General features: G+C 48.8%; 1 pseudogene; it reads left to right on the top strand.

Moving 5' to 3' along the window:
* The first annotated feature begins 7,187 nt into the window (after positions 1 to 7,187).
* On the top strand, positions 7,188 to 10,069 carry LOC144247022 (E3 ubiquitin-protein ligase PHF7-like; annotated as a pseudogene).
* Positions 10,070 to 12,008: the final 1,939 nt, after the last annotated feature.

Here is a 12,008-nt window from a genome sequence, read left to right as displayed (position 1 = left end):
ATTATCCACCATGTACAACCTGGTCCCTGAGCAAAGACAATCCCACAAATGGGTTTGTCTGTATTCGAGGCAGAATTGATCCACACTGATTTCCCTAACAAACCTCTGACATGTGCCACTGGGACTTTATCTCCATCTACTATATTCAGGGGCTCAGACTGGGCAGGACGTGCTCGATTGGTGGAACCTTGGCTGTTAACTAACCAGGTGGCCTTTGCTAAATGTTGCTCCCAATTTTTGAAAGATCCCCCACCCAATGCTTTTAAGGTGGTTTTTAACAGTCCATTGTACCTCTCCACTTTGCCTGCAGCTGGTGCATGGTAGGGGATGTGGCACACCCGCTCAATGCCATGTTCCCTAGCCCAGCTGTTGATAATGCTATTCTTGAAATGAGTCCCATTATCTGACTCAATCCTCTCAGGGGTGCTATGCCTCCAAAGGACCTGCTTTTCAAGGCCCAGGATGGTGTTACGGGCTGTAGCATGAGACACAGGGTAGGTTTCCAACCATCCAGTGGTGGCTTCCACCACGGTGAGCACGTAGCGCTTGCCTTGGTGTGTCTGAGGCAGTGTGATTTAGTCAATCTGACAGGCCTCCCCATACTTGTACTTGGACCACCGCCCACCATACCACAGGGGCTTCACCCGCTTGGCCTATTTGATGGTAGCACACGTCTCACAGTCATGGATCACCTGAGAAATACTGTCCATGGTGAGATCCACCTCTCGGTCTCATGCCCACTTAGAGGTGGCACCTCTATCCTGACGGCCTGAGGCATCATGGGCCCATCGTGCTAGGAACAACTCTCCCCTGTGTTCCCAATCGAGGTCTATCTTTGACATCCCTGTCTTTGCAGCCTGATCTACCTGCTGCTCTTCATTAGCTCTACTTCTGGGGACATGGGCATCTACATGGCGAACCTTCACAGGTAGCTTCTCTACCCGGGTAGTGGTATCTTTCCACTCTTCAGCAGCCCAAATTGGTTTTCCTCTATGCTGCAAGTTAACCTCTTTCCACCTCTCTAGCCACCCCCACAGAGCATTGGCTACCATCCATGAATCAGTGTAGAGGTAGAGCTTTGGCCACTTCTCCCTTTCTGCAATGTCTAGGGCCAGTTGAACAGCTTTGAGTTCAGCAAACTGGCTTGATCCACCTTCTCCTTCAGTGCCTCTGCAACCCGTCGTGTGGGACTCCATACAGTTGCTTTCCACTTCTGATTCATCCCTACAATGCAACAGGAACCGTCGGTGAAGAGAGCGTAGCGTGTTTCTTCTGCTGGCAGTTGGTTGTATGGTGGAGCTTCTTCAGCCCATGTCACTGGTTTTTCTTCTTCATCTGTGACACCAAAACTTTCACCTTCGGGCCAATTTGTAATTACTTCCAAAATCCCAGGGCGATTCAGTTTACCAATATGGGCGCGCTGCGTGATGAGAGCAATCCACTTGCTCCATGTAGCACTGGTGGCATGGTGGGTGGAGGGAACCTTTCCTCTGAACATCCACCCCAGCACCAGTAGTCGGGGTGCCAGGAGGATTTGTGCTTCTGTGCCAATCACCTCTGAGGCGGCCTGGACTCCCTTGGCCACTCAGGATTTCTCACACCTGCGTCTACTCCTGGGTCAGAGGTCTCATCGGCCCCTCTAGAAACCTCAGCCCTCATTCTAGAGAGACTGCAGACTGTATAGAGAAAGCTTACCAGATTAAACACCAGGAAGATGGTCTCTTTAACAGTCAGGGGAAACGGAGCATTCTCTAATAGGAAGGTAACAAATTCAGGGTAGAAGAAGGAAAGCAAAGGCTGAAAAGCCTCATCCCCTACTTCCCCTCTAACAAACTGGCTGCACAACCATAACCATGAACCATACATTCCAGAAACAGACTTCGGCACCTTTATAAACCCCCTGGAAGCCATTACACCCAAGCCCAGCCCGATGGATATTCTGATCAGTGCCCTGCTACTGCAAAACCTACGTATTACGGACAATATAAGAGCTATTCCTGGATAAAAAAAATAAACCTAGGGACCATAGAGGGATTAAGATCTCAAAAAACCCTAGGGTCCAGAGACACATGCAGGCCTTCACCCCAAGAGACACTATGAATTCAAACAACATAACCAGTAACTGCTCCATACCAACACAAAGTAATTGGAACAAAAATATGATTAATACAGGGTTTTTCCCACTCTCTCGAGCCACAATTTGGGTGCCAAAGTATTTGTCCTAGTTTAGGGCAAATTTGGGGAAAACCCTCTGGGAGGAGCCCCCAGAAAACAAACCCACACAGCCCCTCCCCACCCACTTGGTTCAGGGAAAAAATTTTCTCTGCGAGAAGTGGAAAAGAACCTGTTTATTCAACAAACAAAGCACTTCCCAGCACCAAAAAAAATTAACAACTCCAGATGACAACAAAACTCTTTCACCACTCTGAAGAGATGAACAAATCCAGAAAGTCTTTCCTGAGAGTGGTTGCCCAGGTCTGGACGCTGGGGATTGCCCTCCAGCACTGGGGATGGCTGCTGCAGATCACAAAATGCAGGCTTCCGGTGTTTCTTGGTGTTTCCCAGATCCCAGTCTGGAGCAGGCTAGATGGTATTCAGGAAGAGGAAAGGAAAAGAAACAGTCCAGGGAAAGAATTGGACTGCTTTGCTAAACTGATTAGGAAGCAAAGGCAAAAGCAGAAGCAAGCAAAGCAAGCAAGCCAAGCAAGCAAGCGAGCGAGCAAAAGCAAGCCAGCCAGCACTAGCCTTTTCTAGACAGCAGACCATGGGGGGAGGTGAACCCACGGCTGATAACAAGGCAAAACAAACCTTCACTTTCAGAGTCAGTTCTGAAAGCACAGAACATAATATCAAATCATAAACAGAACACACGATTGGAGATACAAACACCATAACGTCACCCCAGGACATTATGGGAACATAGATATTGCCCAACTAGCAGGTGATCCACCTTTCCATAGACCAGAAAATCAGGCAGCGGAATTGCCTCAGCCTGTGCTCACCGATATTAAAGATGCTGCTAGAAAAGCTTTGTTTTCAGTTGAGCCAGCTGGTACCCATGTAAATGCTTATACTACTATCAGACAAGGTCAATTGGAACCTTTTGGCTCTTCCTTAGATAGATTAACCCAAGCTGTTGAAGAACAATGTCCAGATGAACAAGCTCATTCCTGTTTTATCCAAAACCTTGCTTTTGTCTCATTCTACGAAGAATGTAGAAAAATTATTTTAACTTTACCTGATCAGCCTCCAACTGTAACACAGATGCTAATAGCTTGCAGTAAACCCACTTCTCCACAACATCTTGCTAATGTGCAAGTTAATGCTTTTGGAAAGCAAATTACAGAATCTCAAGAAAAGTTAGGAAAAACATTGGGAGATAATTTGGCTAAAGCTTTTGGAGAAAATTTGGGACAACAAATGGAAAAGCTCGAAAAGGTCCTGGAAAAGCAAACAAAAAAATTTTTGAAAAATCTGTTGGTACTGTACAGTTGGACTCTGATAAAAAGACTTGTTGTTTTGCTTGTGGGACTTGCTAGTGTTGTTACTGAAATCCAAAATGCTGGACTTGAAATTTCTATAACCAAAATTCAAGAAACTGCACCCTGGAAGTATCTGGGATGGAAGATGGCTGAAGAAACAATTACACCTCAAAGGATACCGCTCCAGATCAGTGTCAACAATCTACAAGATTTACAACAACTTTGAGGAGAAATCAATTGGGTTAAACCTGTTTTGGGAATTACCAATGATGAACTGGGTCCGCTTTTTGATTTGCTGAGAGGAAGTTGTGACATCAACTCTCCTTGAACTCTTAACTCGTGCAGAAGCTCGTGCAGCTCTTGACAAGGTCATGGAAGCTCTCCAAAGACGACAAGCTCATCGCTGTGTTCCAGAAAAGCCTTTCCTTTTTGCCATTTTGGGAGAAAAAATGCAACTTTGTCATCTCATTTTCCAATGGGATCCTTCTTAGAGAGATCCTTTGTTGATAATAGAATGGATTTTTTCTGCCCTACAGGTGTCCTAAGACTATTTTTACAGTTTTAGAGATGATAGCACAAATTGTAATTAAGGCCAGAACAAGATTGTTAACTTTAGCAGGTCGAGAATTTGCAGTTATCTATTTACTACTGAAAAGAGATTATCTTGATTGGGCAATGCAAAATTCTGATGATTTACAATATGCATTATTAAATTTCCCAGGTATTTGTTCTGTTCATTACCCAGCTCACAAATTATTACAACCAAAATTGAGTTTTAGAGAAAAACCTATATTAAGTGAAGAACCATTAGATGCAATAACTCTCTTCACTGATGGATCAGGCAAAAGTCACAAATCGGTAATAACTTGGTTGAACCGAACAACTAAAGCTTGGGAATCAGATGTCCAAATAGAATTATCTCCTCAGGTTGTTGATCTTGCTGCTGTGGTTTGGGCTTTTCAGCTCTTTCCACAACCTTTTAATTTAATTACAGATTCTGCTTATGCTGCTAATGTGGTTAAAAGAATAGAAGGATCAGTTTTAAAGGATGTTTGTAATGATATATCATTGGCTTTCACGTCTTTACACAACTTTGCAATATAGAACTAATCCATATTTTTTTCTGTTATTAAGCTTGGGCCTGCTTTGCTCTGTTCTCTATTGCATTTCACAGCATTCAATTGAGAGATTGCATTTTCAAGGGGGCACTGGCATTGTGCCAGTGTCAAACCATGACAGGGATAAAGTACTTTTTACAAAACATTTCTTTTATATTGCAGTAGTGCTTTAAACTTAATTTTAAAAACAATAGTTTTTATATAGTAAAGGAAATGCAGTAAAAACAGCTTGTATTGAAGTAATATCTAAAGCTCCTAAATTTGTTAGAAATGTAATTTAACAATAAATTTCCAACCTCCCAGTCTGGAAAAGACAAACTGTATGACCACAGAGAGTGGAAAGAGCAGCTCCTCTTCCTGACAAATTCAGGGTGGGATTGCCCCTTCTGTATTTGCACTCCCAGGCTCCCTTCAAGGGTGGGATCTGCTTAAGTCCAGTCCCATAGAGTAGAGAAAATGATTCATTCTTGAAAACTCCACTATTGCTTTGATAGTCTGTTTTAAAGGTCCGTTTTACTTTTTTTCTTCTGGTAGATAATGAATTTAAACTGTAGCAGAGAGCTCTGAAGGAATTGTTTCCTGTATCTGATTTCTGAAACTGTACAAGTCTCTGTATTTGCTCAGGTCCTGCTGATCTTCTCCACTGTGATGAATCTACACAGGACTCTTTCAAGCTTGCCATGCTGGTGTGGCAGCCTTTGCACCTTGGCAGAACCTGCCAACTGATGCTGGCAGGTAGCACTTGATCTACCTTGCACTTGAATTGACAAATACTTAAGTTTTCTTTGGTTTGGTGTTTGGTTTTGGTTGTTTATTTTTTTAATTTTAGACTTTGCAGCTTTATCATTTTACAGAACAATGACATTTAATTTTCTAGATACAAAACCAATTGTGATAAAGTCACACTGCAAAATCTTTTGTCTTGGGAGAGCAGCAAAGATAAAGTGGCAAAGTATACTGGCTTTAAAAAGCTTTTCTTCCTATTCTAGAAAAGCAATTGGACTTCTTTCCATCTCCCCTGAACTTCCTGTTCTTCATCAGTAACCTCCCAACAGATAATGGTTGTCCTTATATCCTTTCAAAATCTCCCCCTCTCTATCATGGGCAGGAGGCTGGAATTCTTTTCTTTTCTGACCTCAGATAAAAAGTCTTGGGACATGACAGTGAGAAATACAGAAGGCAATTGTTAGAGGGCTGTTTTGGGGTCTAATAACTACACTGGGCACTGTTATTTTAAGCTTCTGAGTTGTAACAAAACAACATTCAAAGGAAGAACTGTCAAATGTGGAGACAAAACTGTCCTGAGGATGAGTGTGAGGGTGGTTAATGTCTGTCTCCTCCGGGCACTTCAGCTGACCATTGAAATGTGCTTTGTGTTTATTCAGCGGTGTCACCATTGCTAATTTTCTTCCTTCATTGAGGATTCGGGCATGGCAATGCCCCTGTAACAAAGCAGTGCCTTCACTTTCATCCTAGTTGTCTCCAGAGAGGTCTTGAGGAAAATGTTCACCTGAAGCAGGTTTTGAATTTCTCCAGTGCAAGAGAATCCATGTGGATGTGACACTTTAGTCGAAGAAAGAGAAGCCAGATAAATTTTCCAAGGTGCTCTTGTGGGGAGTTTTGAGATGGCTGAGAGAAAGAATAAAAACAACCTTGCAGCTGGTGTTTTGAACAGTTGTTTTCTCATCAGATGTTTAGCAAAGGGTGTCTTGTGAATTAGCCAATGGTGTCAGGGGTTGCTGATTAAATGACTAATCAGGTCCACCTGTAATAGAACGGTGTATAAAATAATGGGTTTCTAATAAACTCGGATTAACCTTCTGAAGAGACCTAGAGTCCATGTGTGGCCTCAGTTCCACTCCTAACTCAATGCACAATCTCTGGGTGACTGCCCCCTGCCAGGGGCAGGAGCAGAGATTTCCCTTGGCCGGGGCTGGAGCCCTGGAGTGGCAGTGCCTAAACATCACCTTACTGCCAAAAGTACCAGCCTCGATGGCTGCCCCAGGGCGTGGCATTCGGCCCTGCACTTGCTGCAGGAGTCCCTGCCTGGGTTCCCTCCTGGCCAAACATTCGCACCCATCTCAGAACCTGGGCAGTTACCAAGGGGGCCGCCTCAAGTGGTTGCCAGGGACCTGAGGCCATGGCTGCCCCAATTTTGGCTGCACGATGCTGATGTCAGAGTGGCCATTGTGACCAGTGCAAGCAAGGTCACAAAAGGGAAGGCTGGGCTCAGGCCGCGTGTCAGTGCGACCTAAACACGGGAGGAGAAGGCAGGGCAGGGACGCTGCTGCTCAGGGACCAGCGGAGCCCCACAGCTCGGGGCTCTGGGCCTGTGCTGCAGGCTCCCCTGCCTCTCCCTGCCCAGAATCAGCGGAGGAACAGCCAGAGTGGACTGCGGTGTTCCTCGAGGCGACGACGGGAGGAGAAGGCGGACAGGAGCAGGGCTCACGCAGGGCTCAGCAGGGACTAGTGCCCTCGTGGCTCTGGGCCTGTTCTGCAAACTCCCCACACTCTTCTGTCTCCCAGACAGAGAGAGAACCAGCACCTGGAGGAGACTGTGACCTTTCTGGACAGGGACTCACCGCCGATGGCTGCCATGTGCGACAGCAAGCAGGAGGGCCCTGGTGCCAGGGAGCCAGGTGAGGGCAAAGCCGCCCTCCCAGAGCCGGGGCCAGGGGCTCCTGTGGCAGGCGTTGTGTGGGGCCCAGAGCAGAGGCAGGGGGAGGCAGGAGCTGCTCAGCCATGCCGCGGCTGGGAGCCTCCTTCCTCCCCAAGTGGGGCCCAGCTGGGCCAGGGGGCAGCTCTTGGGACACCCGTGCCCACAATGGCCCCTGCTCTCCAAGGCCTCCAGCCCTGCCCATCAGCCAGGCAGGCAGGCAGGGACAGAGCAGCCCTTGGGGCCGATGCTGCTGCAGCCAAAGAGCCCCGCAGAGGTGCTCATGCCCGCTGCCATTGGCTCTGTGCCCTGCAGTGTGCATGCTGTGTCGCCGAGCAGAGGCTGATCCGGACATCTGCGGTGACAAACTGGAGAAGGGCGGACTCTGTGCCCACGTGTTCTGCCTGGTGAGTGGCTCCGGGAGCTCCCTCCACCATTGCAATGGGCAGTTCCTGCCCCTCTCTCCTCATCTGCTCCTCCTCTCTGCTGCAGTTCTTTGCCACTCTACTTTTTCCTCAAGACAACGACCATGTTGGACTCATGGGATTTCTTCCTAGAGATATCCAAATTGCAGTGTGGAGGGCAGCACAAAAGGTGAGTGTCCCATGCAAGCAGGGAGATTTGTGCCAGGTGAGGTTTGCCAGAGCTTAGCCCAGACACTTGGAAGGAAAGGCCTGCCCTTCCGGCCGGCTGTGGGACAAAGTCTGGCTCCCAGCAGCTGCACAGAGGCTCTGGCACAGGAGCCCCCCTCCTCCACCAGACGGCTCTGTGGGCTGAGACCCAGCAGCGGCCACATCCTGCGCCCTGCCCGGAGCGCTGGGGCTGCCTGGGGAGGCCCCGAGGCTGCTGCTGATGGGGCTGCTTGGCTCTTTCCAGCGCTGCTGCGTCTGTGGCCAGAGCGGGGCAACCATCATGTGCTGCAAGGAGGGCTGTGACAGATGGTTCCACCTGCCCTGTGCCAAGGAGGGCAGCTGCGTCACACAGTATATTCCATATTACAGGTACCTCCTCCCCACTCCGGGTCACCCCTGGCAGAAGATCCAACATTTCTCACTTTGCCCATCCATTTTCCTCCAGCTCCTTCTGCCCTGTGCACCGTCCAAAGCAGGACATTGAGCCAACTCCAGAGCCAGGCACCGATTGTCTCATCTGCATGGAGCCAGTGGAGGATAGAAAGACTTTCAGAACCCTGGTGTGCCCAGTGTGCAAAAGGGCCTGGTTCCACAGGGACTGCATCCAGGTAGGAGCCCTCCCCTCAGCCCCAGGGCACAGCAGGTGCTCAGCAGCACCAGGGCCTTGCTCACCCTGCTTCTGTTTGCCCTGCAGGGACAGGCCATGCGTTCTGGTGCTTTATACTTCCAGTGCCCCCTGTGCAGAGACCAGGAGGCATTCCCTGTCGAAATGTTCATCCTGGGGATCCGAATCCCCTTCAGGTTGGTGTCCTTCTGCCTGCCTCACAGGACAGGAGCTGCAAGGTCTGTGCTCTGCCAGGCCCTGCCATACCAGTCCTGTCCCTGCCCTGTCCTGTGAGTCTGGGCTTTAGCTTCACGCACGCCTTGGAAAAGTACGGGACAAAGAGCAGGGACAACCTGTACCTCCATGAGGGGAGGGCAGCAGAAACTCATCAGCTTTTCCTTTCTCCATCAGACAGCCAACATGGGAGGACAACCATGCCTATGCGTACCTAGGAGAGAGGCACAGGAGGTGCAATGCCAGGGATTGCCTTTACCTGGGAGGCAGGGAGGAGGCAGAGGAAGAGGGGTAAGTTGGGGAGCTGCACCTGAGGCTCTGCAGGGTAGCCGTGTCACTTCAAGGGCTCAAAGAGAAAAGAACTAGAAGAGCTTGGCCGGACAATCACTTTGTCTTCAGTGCCATAAACCCATTTGCTTCCCCAGGCCCTGGGAACTGCTCCTGTGCTCCTCCTGCGCTGCTGAGGGCACCCACAGGCGCTGCTCTGGCCTGAGAAACAGCGTACAGAGCTGGGAGTGTGACAGCTGTGCTGGTCTTGAAACGGGTATGAGGCAAAGCACCCGGTGTCCCTGGGCTGGGGGCAGTGCCCAGGCTGGGCCTGGCAGAGCCCGTCTGCTCCTGAAGGGCTGGGGTTCTGCTCTGGCCAGGCTTGCCTTGGGCCTGGGTGCTCTTTGACATTCCTGCTTGTCCTTACAGCCTCCAGGGATGAGCCAGAGCTCAATGGCCCCAGCCCGACCAATCAGTCAGGACTGGAGCCTGCTCACGGCTCCACAGAATCTGAGGCCATCAGCCCCAGCTCCCATGGCCCGGTGCCATCGGGGCAGGATCCCCAGGCTTCATCCGCAGAGACCAGCAGCCGCAGCAGCCAGCAACGCACAGCACGGCAGCAGTCTCTGCCATCTCCCTCGCTGGACACCAGCAGCCCCAGCAGAACAAGGTCAATGTACAGCAGCACCCCTGAGCTTGAGGACAGGGGCCATTCCAGACATGCTGGGCCTGGCCGCAGGCGCACCCGCTCCCACCAGCAAGGTCGGGCCCCAGATGGACCAGTCCGTTCGAGGAGTCGCTGTGACATGTGCAGCATGACAAGACCAAGGACTGAGAGGCCCAGGCAAAGGGATACTCCGTCAGGGACGTCCCCCAGACGCAGCCGCTCCCACCTGCAGCGCAGAGCCTCAGATCAACCTCTCTGGTCCAGGAGTCGCCAGGACAGGAGCAGGAGGAGAGCAGCAAGCTCTGAGAGGCCCAGGCGCACGGGAACACCGTCAGAGAGTTCCCGTAGGAGCAACCGCTCCCACCAGAGGCATTGGGCCTCAACTGGGACCTCCAACAGCAGCACGTAGCCTCATCTTTTCTTTCTAGTGTACCTGTTTGCTGCTGGAAGTGAAGGTGAGAACGGTCAGTACAGGGACCTTACGATTTGCAGGTCTGTGAGAAAACTGTATTATCTCTTGACATTTCTACTGGCAGGAAAGTAGTCTTGTGCTAAATCCCTTGATTTCTGTCTTACCGTGTATTAAGGGAAAAGTCACTTAAATGATGCGGCTAATTAAGAGGGATCCTTGTTCCGGCCGTTCGATTCCAAGCTGAGATGTTTCTCCACTGCTCACTCTTGAAAGTGAACCTCTCCTTTATGGGCTTGGATACGGTTAGGGAGATGTTCAGAGCAAGGTGGCTCCTTGGGAAGCTGTCTTGGAAAGAACGTGCGCTGTTTTGCTATCCTTGAACAATCTCATTTCAGTAAAGCCAAAAGGAAAAAGAAAGAAGAGAGTGAGACACTGCCTCAAGTGTCTGAAGAAATCTATTACTGTATTGCTGCTGATTTAAAAGACTTGTTTGGAGCTTCAAAGAACAAACCAGAAAAGATTGTGGAAATACCCTGGGACAAAGAGGATGCGCAGGACCCTGCCCCCAGATGACCATTTGGGACCTTTGCCCGAGAACAACGCATCTCAGGAGTCGAGCGCGTTCACGTTTTCCTTCTTTGGAGACACAGAGGAGCTGGGCATCAAAGAAGGTAACAGCAGGACCCTTCTCACAGTGCCATTTCTAAGGAAGAGCTTCTGGCAGGCACTGTAGAGCATTGTGGTGTAAAGAAGGTCAGGACGCAGGGGATTTTTTACAGCAGAAGACAGTAAGTAGGCAGAAGCATTTTGATCTTCATTTCTGCTTGCCAAGGCTGTGGTACATGAATGAGAGGTAACTCATGCTTGCATCTGAGGAATTCTGAAAGGCATGCTTTGAGAAGGCATTGGGGTTTTTGCTGAGTGGTGAAAAAGCTTGTTGTCATGCCCTGAATCTCTCAAACAGGGAGAAAGATGGCACACCAGTCATATCAAGTTTCAGAGAATCCAACAAGATTTTAAAGGAAATGTGTGTTAATGGAGAGGGAGGAGCAAGATCCTGGAGTTGACCGCAAGATCCACAAACATTCTCTTTGTTACTGAATTCTATTCTAGAACCTATAGAAGAAGGAAACTGAATGGCACATGATGGTTGGAATGTTCAAGCTGTAGATAAAATGAGGCCTTATGAAAAGAAAATGAAACAACATTAAATCGAGTCACAGTCCTGTAGGAGAGAAAAGAAACCATTTGAAGTTATCCAAAATATTTAAAAAAAACAATGCAAAAACGCAAAGCAATGAGCCCACCACACTTGTGCTGAATTCAGAAAGTATTCAGGGTCTTCTGAATGCAACGATCAAATGTTTAAGAATACAGCAGAGATCCCGAGAACAGAGTGGAAAATCCTGGAGCAGAGATGTTGCTCAGAAAATCTGGCAGAAGTAGATTTTGTCCTTCCTACATCTGTCTTCTCCACTGTAAGTATTTGTCTTGAAAGGAGGAATTCTTCCTGACAAGTGGAGGAATAATCTGGATGTGGCTTTGTTTCTTTTTCGGTGCTGTTATTGCAGAGTCTTGCAGACTCGGAACAATAAAGCCGGTAAAAGTCGCATGGCAAGAGGATTCACGTTTCCAAGACGGCAGCTCTGAGGGTGATGATGAGCCTGAGACGTGAGACACTGAAACAGACCAAGAAATGCAAGTTCCGTTTCTATTTGCTGTCTACTTGGCTGTAGTAGTTGGATGCTGTGGGAATATTAATAGCAGCACTCATGGAATGGGAAACTGAGATTGCACACCTCTGAGCAGTGAAAGTCATCTTGGACAAGCATTTGTGCTGCCCTGAGTCAAAACTCCCAGCAGCCCATGTGATGTGAAGCTGAATATGAAAAGAGAGACGTTGAGCGCAAGAAATTAACGGGCTCATTTTGGTTTG

This window comes from Lonchura striata, chromosome 12, assembly GCF_046129695.1.
Source record: "Lonchura striata isolate bLonStr1 chromosome 12, bLonStr1.mat, whole genome shotgun sequence".
NCBI lineage: Eukaryota > Metazoa > Chordata > Aves > Passeriformes > Estrildidae > Lonchura > Lonchura striata.
Note: the sequence above shows the minus strand (reverse complement) of the source record. Positions and strands in the feature narration are given on the sequence as shown.